The sequence below is a fragment of the Hemibagrus wyckioides genome, linkage group LG19, assembly GCF_019097595.1.
Source record: "Hemibagrus wyckioides isolate EC202008001 linkage group LG19, SWU_Hwy_1.0, whole genome shotgun sequence".
Taxonomy (NCBI): domain Eukaryota; kingdom Metazoa; phylum Chordata; class Actinopteri; order Siluriformes; family Bagridae; genus Hemibagrus; species Hemibagrus wyckioides.
Window position 1 is genome coordinate 14,072,053 of NC_080728.1, and position 11,464 is coordinate 14,083,516.

An 11,464-nucleotide genomic window follows, 5' to 3' on the forward strand; every position below is an offset into this window, starting at 1 on the left:
TCCTTAAGACTGGAAACATAATACTATACTTTAGCAATGCTTGAAATGTTTCACATTGAAATCGTACAGCATTAAGAGCCTCAGCTGACCTGCTTGCCATGGAGTAGGTGCGTACAAACTGGCCACCTCTCCTGAGTCATTGATGTCCAGAGTCTTGTTGTTGGGTGGCTTAGCAATAAGCTCAGGCTGAAAACGTCACACACAAATTAAATTGAACAGCATAGCCAGCTGACACATTCGCTACTAACAGTTAGACAACATTGACAGCTGGCTCGAGAGCTAACTTAGTTTTGTGCAACGAAAAAAAAATGTGCGTTGAGAGGAGCACAGGAAAGCCAAAGAATTAAAACAAACCTGGAAGTTTCTGATTTCAGAATAAAGTGAGAACAGGACATGGAGAGACTGGATTCGGCTCTCGTATACTGGAATGTCCAAGATACCTATAGAAATTCATCTATTAAAATTATATTATAAAGCAGATTGTAAAAAAATTAAATAAAATAAGGACAATTTAACTAACCGCAAATTGTGTCGATGTACTCTTCCAGGTCACAGTCAATATCTGCTGTGGGGAGGTTCAGCTGTGAGAGAGAGAGAAAGAGAGAGAGAGAGAGAGAGAGAGAGAGAGAGAGACTGATTCTACTGTACATTCATTTTGTGTGATGTTACTGAAAAATACACTTCATAAACATGAAATATCCTTGTTTAAAAACAGTGAGACACTAGTGTGGACTGGCAAGATTTGTAAGCTGACAGTCTTGGATCTTTCATTCATGTAAACAATATACATGGAATTAGGTTTCACACATTAATGAAAGTGTTTCAAAACCAACCTTGCCCAAAAGCTCTTCAAACTCAGGTGGCCATTCTTGCATCAGGGTATCAGTGTCTGGCATGGGTCTGAGGAAGACATTAAGGCATTACTTTCTTTCTTGAGTTATAGATTGAAATTTCGTTTGTTGTGGGACAGTGTTTGTTCAAGCTTATGTATCCTGTATTGTGTGTACTGTAAGTGAATGTTTGTTATAATTTATAGTGTGTTACTGCAAGCTGTAAATCACTGTGTGCTAGTGTTTGTACCTGGTGTACAGAACTGTGGCTGGAGGTTTGGAGCGATGGAGTTCACTGACGCTATCTATCCAGTCATCAATAGCTTTTGGGTTCTTCTGTGCACTCTCGATACTCTTCACCTTCACTTCCTATTAAAGATATTTTTATTGTGTGTGTGAGGAATGAGGACTTATCAACGTGCACAATACAACACAAACTAGCTTCTTTAAATAATGCGTCTGTATATATCAAACAGTTTGAAATTCATTTCTACACTGTATTTCAGATGAACTGTTTGTGAGTGTGTGTGTGTACTCACAGCGACATTGTGCTGTTTACTGTTCTCAGAAAGCCCCATGGAGAGCACCACTGGGTCTGATTGCTTAGCACATGGTTCATCCAACACTACCAAGCCCAGACCATCCACCTTCCCATCCGGCCGAGGAACCTTGACACATACAGTAGTTTTAACAGCAATCCTCGTACATTTCTTTTAATCCACATGAACAGTACATTGGCGTAAAACATATAATGTTTACATTTTATTATTATCATTAGTAGTAGTAGTAGTAATAGTAGTAGTATCCACTTACTTTAAGGAAAGCATCAATGTCGCCTACAGCTGGAATGAAGTCTGGAATAAAAGGCTTCAGCTTATGATCCAGTTCAATGTTCTGAGGTGTGTATCTGAAAGGAAGAAACATTTATATTAATCCATTTTCATGTTAAGATTATAAGAAAAATGTTTGAACATGCATTTCAATGTTTAAGTAATGTTCCATCACTTCAGAACCACAATGTCTATGGTTTATGTCGAACTGTGTAGGAACATTCGCACAGCTTACCGTGTGATGAACTGGAAAATGTCTTTTATATCTGATGAGACATGGAGATGGTCATAATCTGATGGATCATATGCCCTGTAGGGAGACATACCCCCACACAATGATGACTGCAGATCCTATGCTCCAGTTTCATTTTACATCTATATCACAATCTGATTAATTTCTAAACCCACTGCATACAAGGTCTATTAAAAACAAACCGTTCTATATCCTTATAGCTTTGTTAAGGAATCATATGGTTTCTCTCTCTGAGGCATGGCACCGACAAGCCCTCAAAAACATCATTCTCCAGCTAGTACTTTAAATGACGGTGAGTGAGAGCTGTTGAAATTTTATCTCATTCATCTGTATTATCTGTCATTTTTTTGGCTCCAATAGGTGAGGCCCTGTGGCCTTCTAAAGAAAATCACTCTCTGAAAAGGTGCAGGATATCAATATACCTCTAAACTTCAACATTTTCAAAGCCAGATGTTAGCCTGAATGTTTAATATTAATCATAATCTGTACAAAACACCACAAATCACCTGCCTTTATGGTGAAGCTTTTATGGGGAAAAAAACAAATTACAGTTAAATCTGATGGCAGGCAAGGAGTTACTGACTTATGTTGTTTCCTTCACTGTTCCTACCCTTCTGGAGCTGGTCTTGGCTCCCCATCATCTTCATCTGACTCTGTGTCATCAGAATCCTCTTCATCATCATCCTCTTCATCATAATCCTCATCATCAGTTTTCAGCTGGTTCACATGGTCTAGCAGGTGGTCCTGTCTTTTTTTGCTGTGAAATTTCACCATGAATTAAAAGAAGGTTCATTTTATCCATTCACACTCAATGCTTTAAATCTCAGAATCTTTGTACAAGGGTCAATACTAGCCTAAAATCGTTTAATGTGATGAATGTGTGCAGTAAAAAATGACAGGTCAAGCAGGATAATGAAGAACACATACGAAAGCAATTTTCTTAAGGCTTGCAGAAAGTTTGCCTGGGTACTAAAGGAATGTCTGGATCAAATCAGTATACGATGACACTCAAACTCTGATGTTGGTATCATATTATTGGCATTTTTTTTTCTTTTATGCGATCTCCTGCAGCTTATAGCAGACTCATTTACCTTGATACTGTCTTCAGACTCATCATTGCCACTACTGGCCATGTAATTCAGCTGCTGTAGGCTTGTGTTCCTTAAGACTGGAAACATAACAATATACTTTAGCAATGCTGGAAATGTTTAGCATTGAAATGTACAGCATTAAGAGCCTCAGCTGACCTGCTTGCCGTGGAGTACGTGTGTCCAAACTGGCCAGCTCTTCTGAGTTGCTGATGTCCAGAGTCTCGTCGTAGGGCTGGTTATCAAGAAGCTCAGGCTGAAAATGTCACACAGACATGTTTTTAAATGTCACACTGCAGTAAACATAAAAGACCAATACTTATTTACGTGTTAGAGCCAAACTAAAACTAACATTAACAAATGAATACACTATGTGAATTTCAGTAGATACAAGCTTCGTAATATCTAAAGTATCTGCTATTACTCATACAGTATGTACCATTTATCAGGTCTATACTGTCAACTGTAGAAAGGGATGAAACAAACAGTTTGAAAGAGGTGAGCTTTGTGAGTCGTGTAAATGACACTGCATTTGATAGCCCACAGAGCCACAGAGAACTTAAGACAGTTTGTGAAGAATTTGCAAAGCCACATGCAACCATAAAGAATAATTCAGACAGATAAAGTATGTTTTGTTTAATTTATTATTATTTTCTTCAGTTGCAGTTCATGCATTTCATGTAAAAAGTCTGGCGAGTAAAATAAAACATTTACTAGCCAGTGGCGACTCAAACTTTTGTAAAGGTGATATTGGATATTTTGGACACAATTTTTTTCAGTATACAAAATATATCTAAGATTTCTCATGCTTTGTCATAATAAGCCATAAAATCTTCACATTCATATGTATATAATGTTTATACAACTTTCAGATCCAAGAGATGATCACTTTACAACCTTCTTATCTGGAACTCCTCACTGATCCAGAGAGTATGATACTTCCTCATTTACACCAATATTTTAAAAGTCAACATTTTCAACTGGTCTACCAAAATCAGTAAAGATAGCAATCTGACATACTGACTGACCACAACAGCTCTCTGAATGCAGTGAGATCATGTGACAATCACGTGACTAGGCGATGCTTAAGTACTCACTATAGCAGGCTAGTTAAGCAATAACACGAAATGGCATACATACATGAAATAAACCACTGATTCATTACTGACCATTTCACATGTAACGAGTGAAATAAGATGTGGCTCCTTTAAGATCAGCAAGCTGTTTTTGTTTTTGTTGTGAACAGTCTGCAGTCACTTGAGCCTCGAGTACCGCATGTGTGCCGGATGTCCAGTGTTTTTATTTTCATTTCTGTTTGCTTATTTAAGTTGTGTTCTTTAAATAAGTAACGCTGTGTCCAGTAGAATACAGCTCGAGATGTGAAGTGCTGTCTGATTACTGCTGCAACTTGAATTGGAGCGATCCCATACGTTAATGCTAACTCAGCGCGTTACATACACACAGAAAAGGACAACATCTCTCACAGCAGCGTTTGGATCAAGTATAAAAATAAGAAAGAACTTTAATTAAAAATCGTTTTTTACCTCATAGTCCTCAGACTGGATTTTCTTATAGGTGCTGAACTTCAAGTTCCACCTCTTAGCTTGCAGCTTCTTGAAAAAGGGCATTTCAGCTGTCGAGGTAAACTATAATCCTTTATAGAAACGTATATAGAAGTTATATTTGTATATTTATAAATACTTTACGCATTCAAAAACGAGGTCACTTGATAAAACTTCGTGATCTTCGTGTGGTCAACGCAGGTGTGTTTGTCGCTCTGACGTTGCTAACGTTGTAAATTCTCGTTCTGATTCTGATGACGTGGGCGTCGCTAGGCATTTTGGGGGGCTTTAGCCCCCCCCTAACATTTCTACTCAGCCCCCATAAGCCTCCATAAACTCTACACAAATTCGTGATCGCCTCAGTCCCCTTTAAATTTCATATGAAAACGGCGGCAGACTTCGGCTCTTCCCCGTCTTTCAGCGCGTTCTTCAATCCGCAGACCGCGGCAAGGATCAGAGGACGTGTGTGTGTGCGCGCGCGCACATGTGCAATACAATAGAATGCTGCAATAAATTTACCATCCTATCGTGTTAGTAAAACGTTTATTTTATTTTATTTTATTTATTTTTTATTTTTTACCCTCATTGGGGTCTGAGCCATCACCCCCCCCCCCCCCCTTTAAATTCCGTGAAATGACAAAAAAAGTCACATTTATGGGTCTTTCATGCACATTAAAATTTCACAAAATAAACATTATGTATCAGGGCTAATTTGCCCTGGTTGAACAAGAGGAATTAGTCACTGAGTCCAGACTTATGTGAATACACTAGTACATACTGTCACTAGTTTATCTTGAGGACTCCAAGCTGACATGATCCTCTCTGCAGCCAGAAAACATACCCAAAGCAAATGTTAGATTGCTACAGTGTTTGAGCATGTTGCCTACACAGAGATAAACAGCCTTCTAGTTCTTCAAAAAGTGGTTCAAAGTTGTTCAACTTTGCTCCGATGAACTACACATTGAAGATGGCACCCTTTAATATAGTTTTGCAGGCCACTTTCATGATTGATGAATGAAAGAGACACATTTCAGCTGTAAGTCATCATAAGCATTTATTTTATGTCTGTTGACCTGAAACCAAAATACAGTTGCCTCCATTCAAGAAATCAATCATCACATTTACCACAACACTGACCAGTATCCAGTGAAATACATAAAGGTGGTGAAAATTTGCAGCAATTGAATATATTTGAAATATGCTACTAAATAGGTGATAATAATCAATGTAAATACCAAAAATACTTTTTTTCTAATACCAAAGAAGAATGAAAAAAAAATGAAAAATGAATTTTAATATATGGATGAAACGTTCAGTTGCTCAACATTTGGTAGCCAACTACCAGAACTTTGATCAGTGTTGTAGAAAGTATGCTAATTGTCTGTGTGAATGGAGATATCTGTGTATTTATGTCGTAAGTCCACAGGGTGAAACAAATGCTGGTGATACTAAGTGCTCAAATGCATCTGTTTCTAGCTATTACCCTGATATTCAGTTATAAAAGTGATCTACAAAACTATATTTCAGAGTGGATCATTTACCATAGGAAGATAGCCTGAAGGAAGTTGTGCTTGAATCTACCACTGCTTACCTCTAATTCCAACTCCAATGAATTCACATATATTTGTAAATATATTTTGAGCACAAAGCTTACCTAACATCACTGGTATGAGCATATTGTGAATAAGAGTCTCAGGATCAGCTCAGTTTTTATGATTACAGCAGTATGTTTTTTATTTTTCAATATGTTTATATGTTCACTGTCATATTTTTCTTCCATCACACCTCATCATACAGACATCATACCTCATCATACCTTGGAAACAACCACCCTGCACATCTCCTACTGATCACACTTGCATGACTCGAATGAAACAAATCAACAACAATAAAACAAGATAAAACAAAACAAAATACAATACAATATAATAATAATAATAATAATAATAATAATAATACTGCTTATGTAGGGTTCCCAGAGCTGAACAGAACTTTCTGCTTGCCCTTAGCAATGTAAGTTAGTCTTTCCAACCCAATACAGTTCGATATCTCCCTTATCCACATTCTCAAAGATGGCATCTTCATACTCTTCCAGCACAATGCAATCACTATACTCTACTGGCTTGGAGACATCAGGAGTCTAGAAGTTTACTCAGTTTCAGTGTTTGTATAAAGTCCATTGAATGTATTCTAGGAACACAGAGTTTAACATCCAAGGGAATTTTAGTGTTAAATGTATCTGGCAAACATTTTATAATTTCTTTCTAGAAATTTTGAATTTCTGGACATTCCCAACAACAGTGATACACTGTACCTTTCTAATCCAAACATTTAGCACACACATCTGGAATATTAGCAGAGATGATGAAGTTTAACAGGAGTTCTGTACTTTCTTATTAACCATTTACATTGAAGTAATTAAAACCTCGTATTTATTGTCTGTGTTTTAGGCAACCATTTAACCTCTCTAATGTTGATTCAGTACCATATTTAACCGTTGTGTTGTAATATCTAGTTGTATTTCTGTTCCCTTCCAAGTCTTATTTCTTTTAATTTTGATAAAGGTGGAATACATGTTATATGTTCATATTTTGATGATCTGTAAGAGTTTAATTCAGGAGTCTCCAGTCTTTGACAAAATGAAGGTGGCCAGGAGCTACTCGTGTTATATTATTTGCACATCTTATTATTATTTGTGTGACGTTTTAAAAAATCTCAATGTCAGTCATATTTTGCAATAAATCATTTTATAAATAAATCAAATTCACATAATCAGCATATTAATGAGTCGAGTTAATTGATTCAACACAACGGGTTTGCTGACTAAACTTATCATCAAAACTTGCAACAGTAGTTGAGTTTGTAGACTTCATCCACTTCTTGAAAGTACATTTTCTCTGCTCAGCTTTCTTTTTTCTTTCTTTGCTTATACTGCCTATTTAAATACATATTAAAATATATTTAGCTTTGCTTTCAAGTTAATTTTCTAATTTTATGATTTCATAGCCACTGAAAAAGCATCCCAGCAGCTGACAGAATATCACCAGCAGTGTGCACAGTATCACAGTGAATTTAACCCAGTATAAAGTGTTTTTGTAGGTTAGTGCAATCTAAGAAAGCTATTATAATCTATTAGCAGTTAAATGTGTAAAATAAATAAATCAATCAATTCCAAAACATTTAATGCAACTTCACTAACTGTTGTTGTTGTTGTCATTCTTTCGTCTGCTCCCTGTTTGGGGTTGCCACTGCAGATCATTTGGTCCACATGTTTCAATTTGGCACTGGTTTTACACCAGATGCCCTTCCTGATGCAACCCCTTCCATTTTATCCAGGCTTGGGACTGGCCCTGAGAGTTAACTCTTCAGTAACTTAATGCAACACTGCTAACTATAACTAGAAAAATAGAGACAAAAAATTCTCAACACTCAAACTCTCAACAAACCTTAACTTCACTGTGAGAACTGAAGACATGAAGACATTTATAGTAATAGTATTTCTGAGTTCACTATAATCTGTGGAGTTACTCACAATGCAATGTGTTGTTGATTCTCTAGCCAAATACCTCAAATTCAAATTCAAATTTTATTTGTCACATACATATACATACACAGTACGACATGCAGTGAAATGTTTTTTCACGACTGTCCGGAATGTGAACATTTATAAAATTATTTGAGAAAGAGATCCATAAAAAATAAAGATAAAAGTAAAACTAGAGTATCTTAAAAGTATAAAAATAGAAAATAGAAAATAAAGTATATATATATATACTTTATATATATATATATGAACAATGGTTTTGGTTCTTCAGAGGCAATCTGTAAATGCACTTAGGTATCACATTCCATTTATCATGTAAATGATTACAGTTGTAATGTAAGGGCACTGTTTTCTGAATATAATTTTCTGAATAATTCTGAATAAACCACAATCTCCAGCAAGTACTTTGGGTGTTGGTAACACGCTTGTTGCTCTTCAGGAATATAATAGTGAAAAGACCCACCTCAAACTCAGGGCTGACGCCGATGAAGGAGCTGCCCGTTGGCTTCCAGCTGAACTGCAGGTTAATGATGATGATAGTTTGCATCCGGCTGTGAGAATTAAACATGAGGAACTCAATCAGATGAAAAAGTGAGTAAAACAGAACATAGTGATTGCTTTAATGATGATGCAACTAATTACCTGCTGCTGGACGTTTATAGTACAATAATAATCATCATCATCATAATACCTGATCATTTTACTGCTACATTATATCTTATCCATGAACTAAATTCAGTGTTCAGACATTTTGAATTATTACCCACAAATTAATAATAATCTGGTAAGGGGCCACATTACATTTAGTCCATGATGGATGGATAGATAGACAGATATTTTTTGACATTTAACTAAAAAATACTGAATACACAATTGGACTGTATATTGAGTACAATACTGAAGCACTACCTTCTGAATATGTAAATGAATTTACCTGGGATAATGTAAATATTTTCGCTTGCTGAATGAAGAAAGTAATCATTAGCCATTTTACTAGTAGCCATGTTTATGACCCCAAGTTTATTGCTCTATTTTACCCCCTAGTGAACTAACAGACTAGCTCTATTTGGAGTCTTTCAAATCAAATACAGTCTGATTTCTAAATATGTGTGTTAGATTGTCACGTTTGTCACTACTGCATTAAACCACAATTAGGTTCATCATTGTGAAATTGTGCTATTAGTAGACTATGTTCATAAACAACATACCATGTCTTTATCTCTGGCCTTGTAGCCCTTACAGTCGATACAGTTCAGCTTCTCCTGCATGTAAAACTGAAAGAAAGAAAGAAAGAAAGAAAGAAAGAAAGAAAGAAAGAAAGAAAGAGCTAATGTTTATTAGTGGTCTAAGAAAAAAACTTGTGCTTACTTGCTTTGGCAAATAAATAAATGGGGGTTATAGTGAATTCCTTAATTTCAATTCAAAAGCTATTTCTCAAAATGGGGGAAAATGTTTTTGATTTGAATCCCATTTCCTGCATTTATGTACATTTAGAGACTATGGTGATACAAAATCCAGGAAATAATGAAGTTGATTATAATGATAAATTAGAAGGCTAAAATAGAAGGCTATTAATCTATGTATATAAAAATGATGCCTTACTTTCTTTATTGTTTAAAAGGGGCCGATCACCAAGACTAGAGAGAATCATTTTATAAAGTCAAAAATGTTCTGTTTTGTGTGTGAATAAAATTTAAATAATGTGAGACTCAATTTCCTCTGTTAAATAAAGTTTTATCTCAAACTAACCGCTGTACCTGAAAATGTAAAATAAATCACTTGTTGCACAGGACGTTTGTCAGAGATACATCCAGGTGTTCAGAATGGAAAAAGCAAAAAGCTTTCATGAACTGTGTGTGCTGCATCACTATTCTGTAATATCACTTGCAGATAGACAGCAGCAACATTAATATGTAATTATATGAAAATGTTGATCATTACTTTAATAATTGTCTCTCATGCATAAACAACCACCCTTAGTTAATGAACCAATTAAAATATTTACATTCCTGCTGCTAATTTTCTGTGCAGCACAAATACGTACAGTAGATCAATTTTATGCCTCCAACACTGTATTATAGCAGGGTAGGAAGTAATCATCTGTAATCCTTACTTCTATAACCCAGAAGGATGGGAAAATTGATAACACAATAGACACAATAGACATTCAGGGTTGAATACACTACTTATTTGGAATACAGGATGGAAGATTGTCACACAATCTCACAAACATCAAAAAAAATTAACTTGCTTCTGGCATTTCATCGCTGACTGTGCCGCAACCGTGATACCTGTCCATTACATTACACAACTGTGATACCTGTTCATTACATTACACAACCGTGATACCTGTTCATTACACCTTTCGGTGAGTTAGTTTTACAGTGTGTACGCAATGTTCCTGGACGCAGATATGTGCATCGACACAGGCAGACTCTCTGTGTCCTGCTCAGACCTGCTCCTCCATGGCGATGACGGCATGCGGTTAAAAAATCATAACAAACGAATTTGGGGGGGCATGTCCCCCTGTCCCCAGTGGAAATTACGCCCCTGGCTTTTGTCCACTATGACATCACATTTAACATAGTTAACACCGGCTGAAACTAAAGCTCTCTGGCCAAAATGAATCATTTTGTTTGCAAAATGCTCTAACACTCACAACTATAAAAAATGTGAACATGGGCCAAACAGCTGGTGTTGTTGCAAAACTGAGAGTGGACAATCCAAAACTGATAGACATTCAGTGTATGGGTCACAGACTGGAGCTGGCACTTCTTGGGGTTTTGAAAGAGGTGAGCTTAGTGAGTCGTGTAAATGACACTTTGCATTTGATAGCCCAAAGAGCCACAGAGAACTTAAGACAGTTCGTGAAGAATTTGAATCTAGGTTCTACAAACCAAAACCACATGCAACCATAAAGAACAATTCAGACAGATAAAGTATGTTTTTTTGTTTATTATAATTTTGTTCATTTGCAGTTCATACATTTCATGCTCAATGATGCTCAAGCTGTCCGTAGAGGGTTGCCTCTGCCAAATTCTTAGTGCTAAAGGAAACAAGATAATAGAAATATTCAGTCATGTAGTCTTAGCTGTGATGCAAAACACTGGTGTTTCACAAATATACATTCAAGTCTTCAAAATTTCACAAGAAAGATTTTTTTTCTACAAACATTTCCTCTGAACATTCTACAGTCGTTCGCTCTGAAGGCCATGTGACAATGTTACTCTTCATAAATAGATGTTACACCATTTGTAGAAAGCTAATATAGCATTGTAATGCAGACTGTATCGTAATTGCAAGCTGTGTTAAGATAAACAGTAAGAAGAACTTACACCACAACCCACTCTAAAATGT

General features: G+C 36.2%; 1 pseudogene; it reads right to left on the minus strand.

The window, feature by feature from the left end:
• Positions 1-30: 30 nt before the first annotated feature.
• On the minus strand, positions 31-10,588 carry LOC131370473 (intraflagellar transport protein 46 homolog; annotated as a pseudogene).
• Between the last annotated feature and the right edge of the window lie 876 nt (positions 10,589-11,464).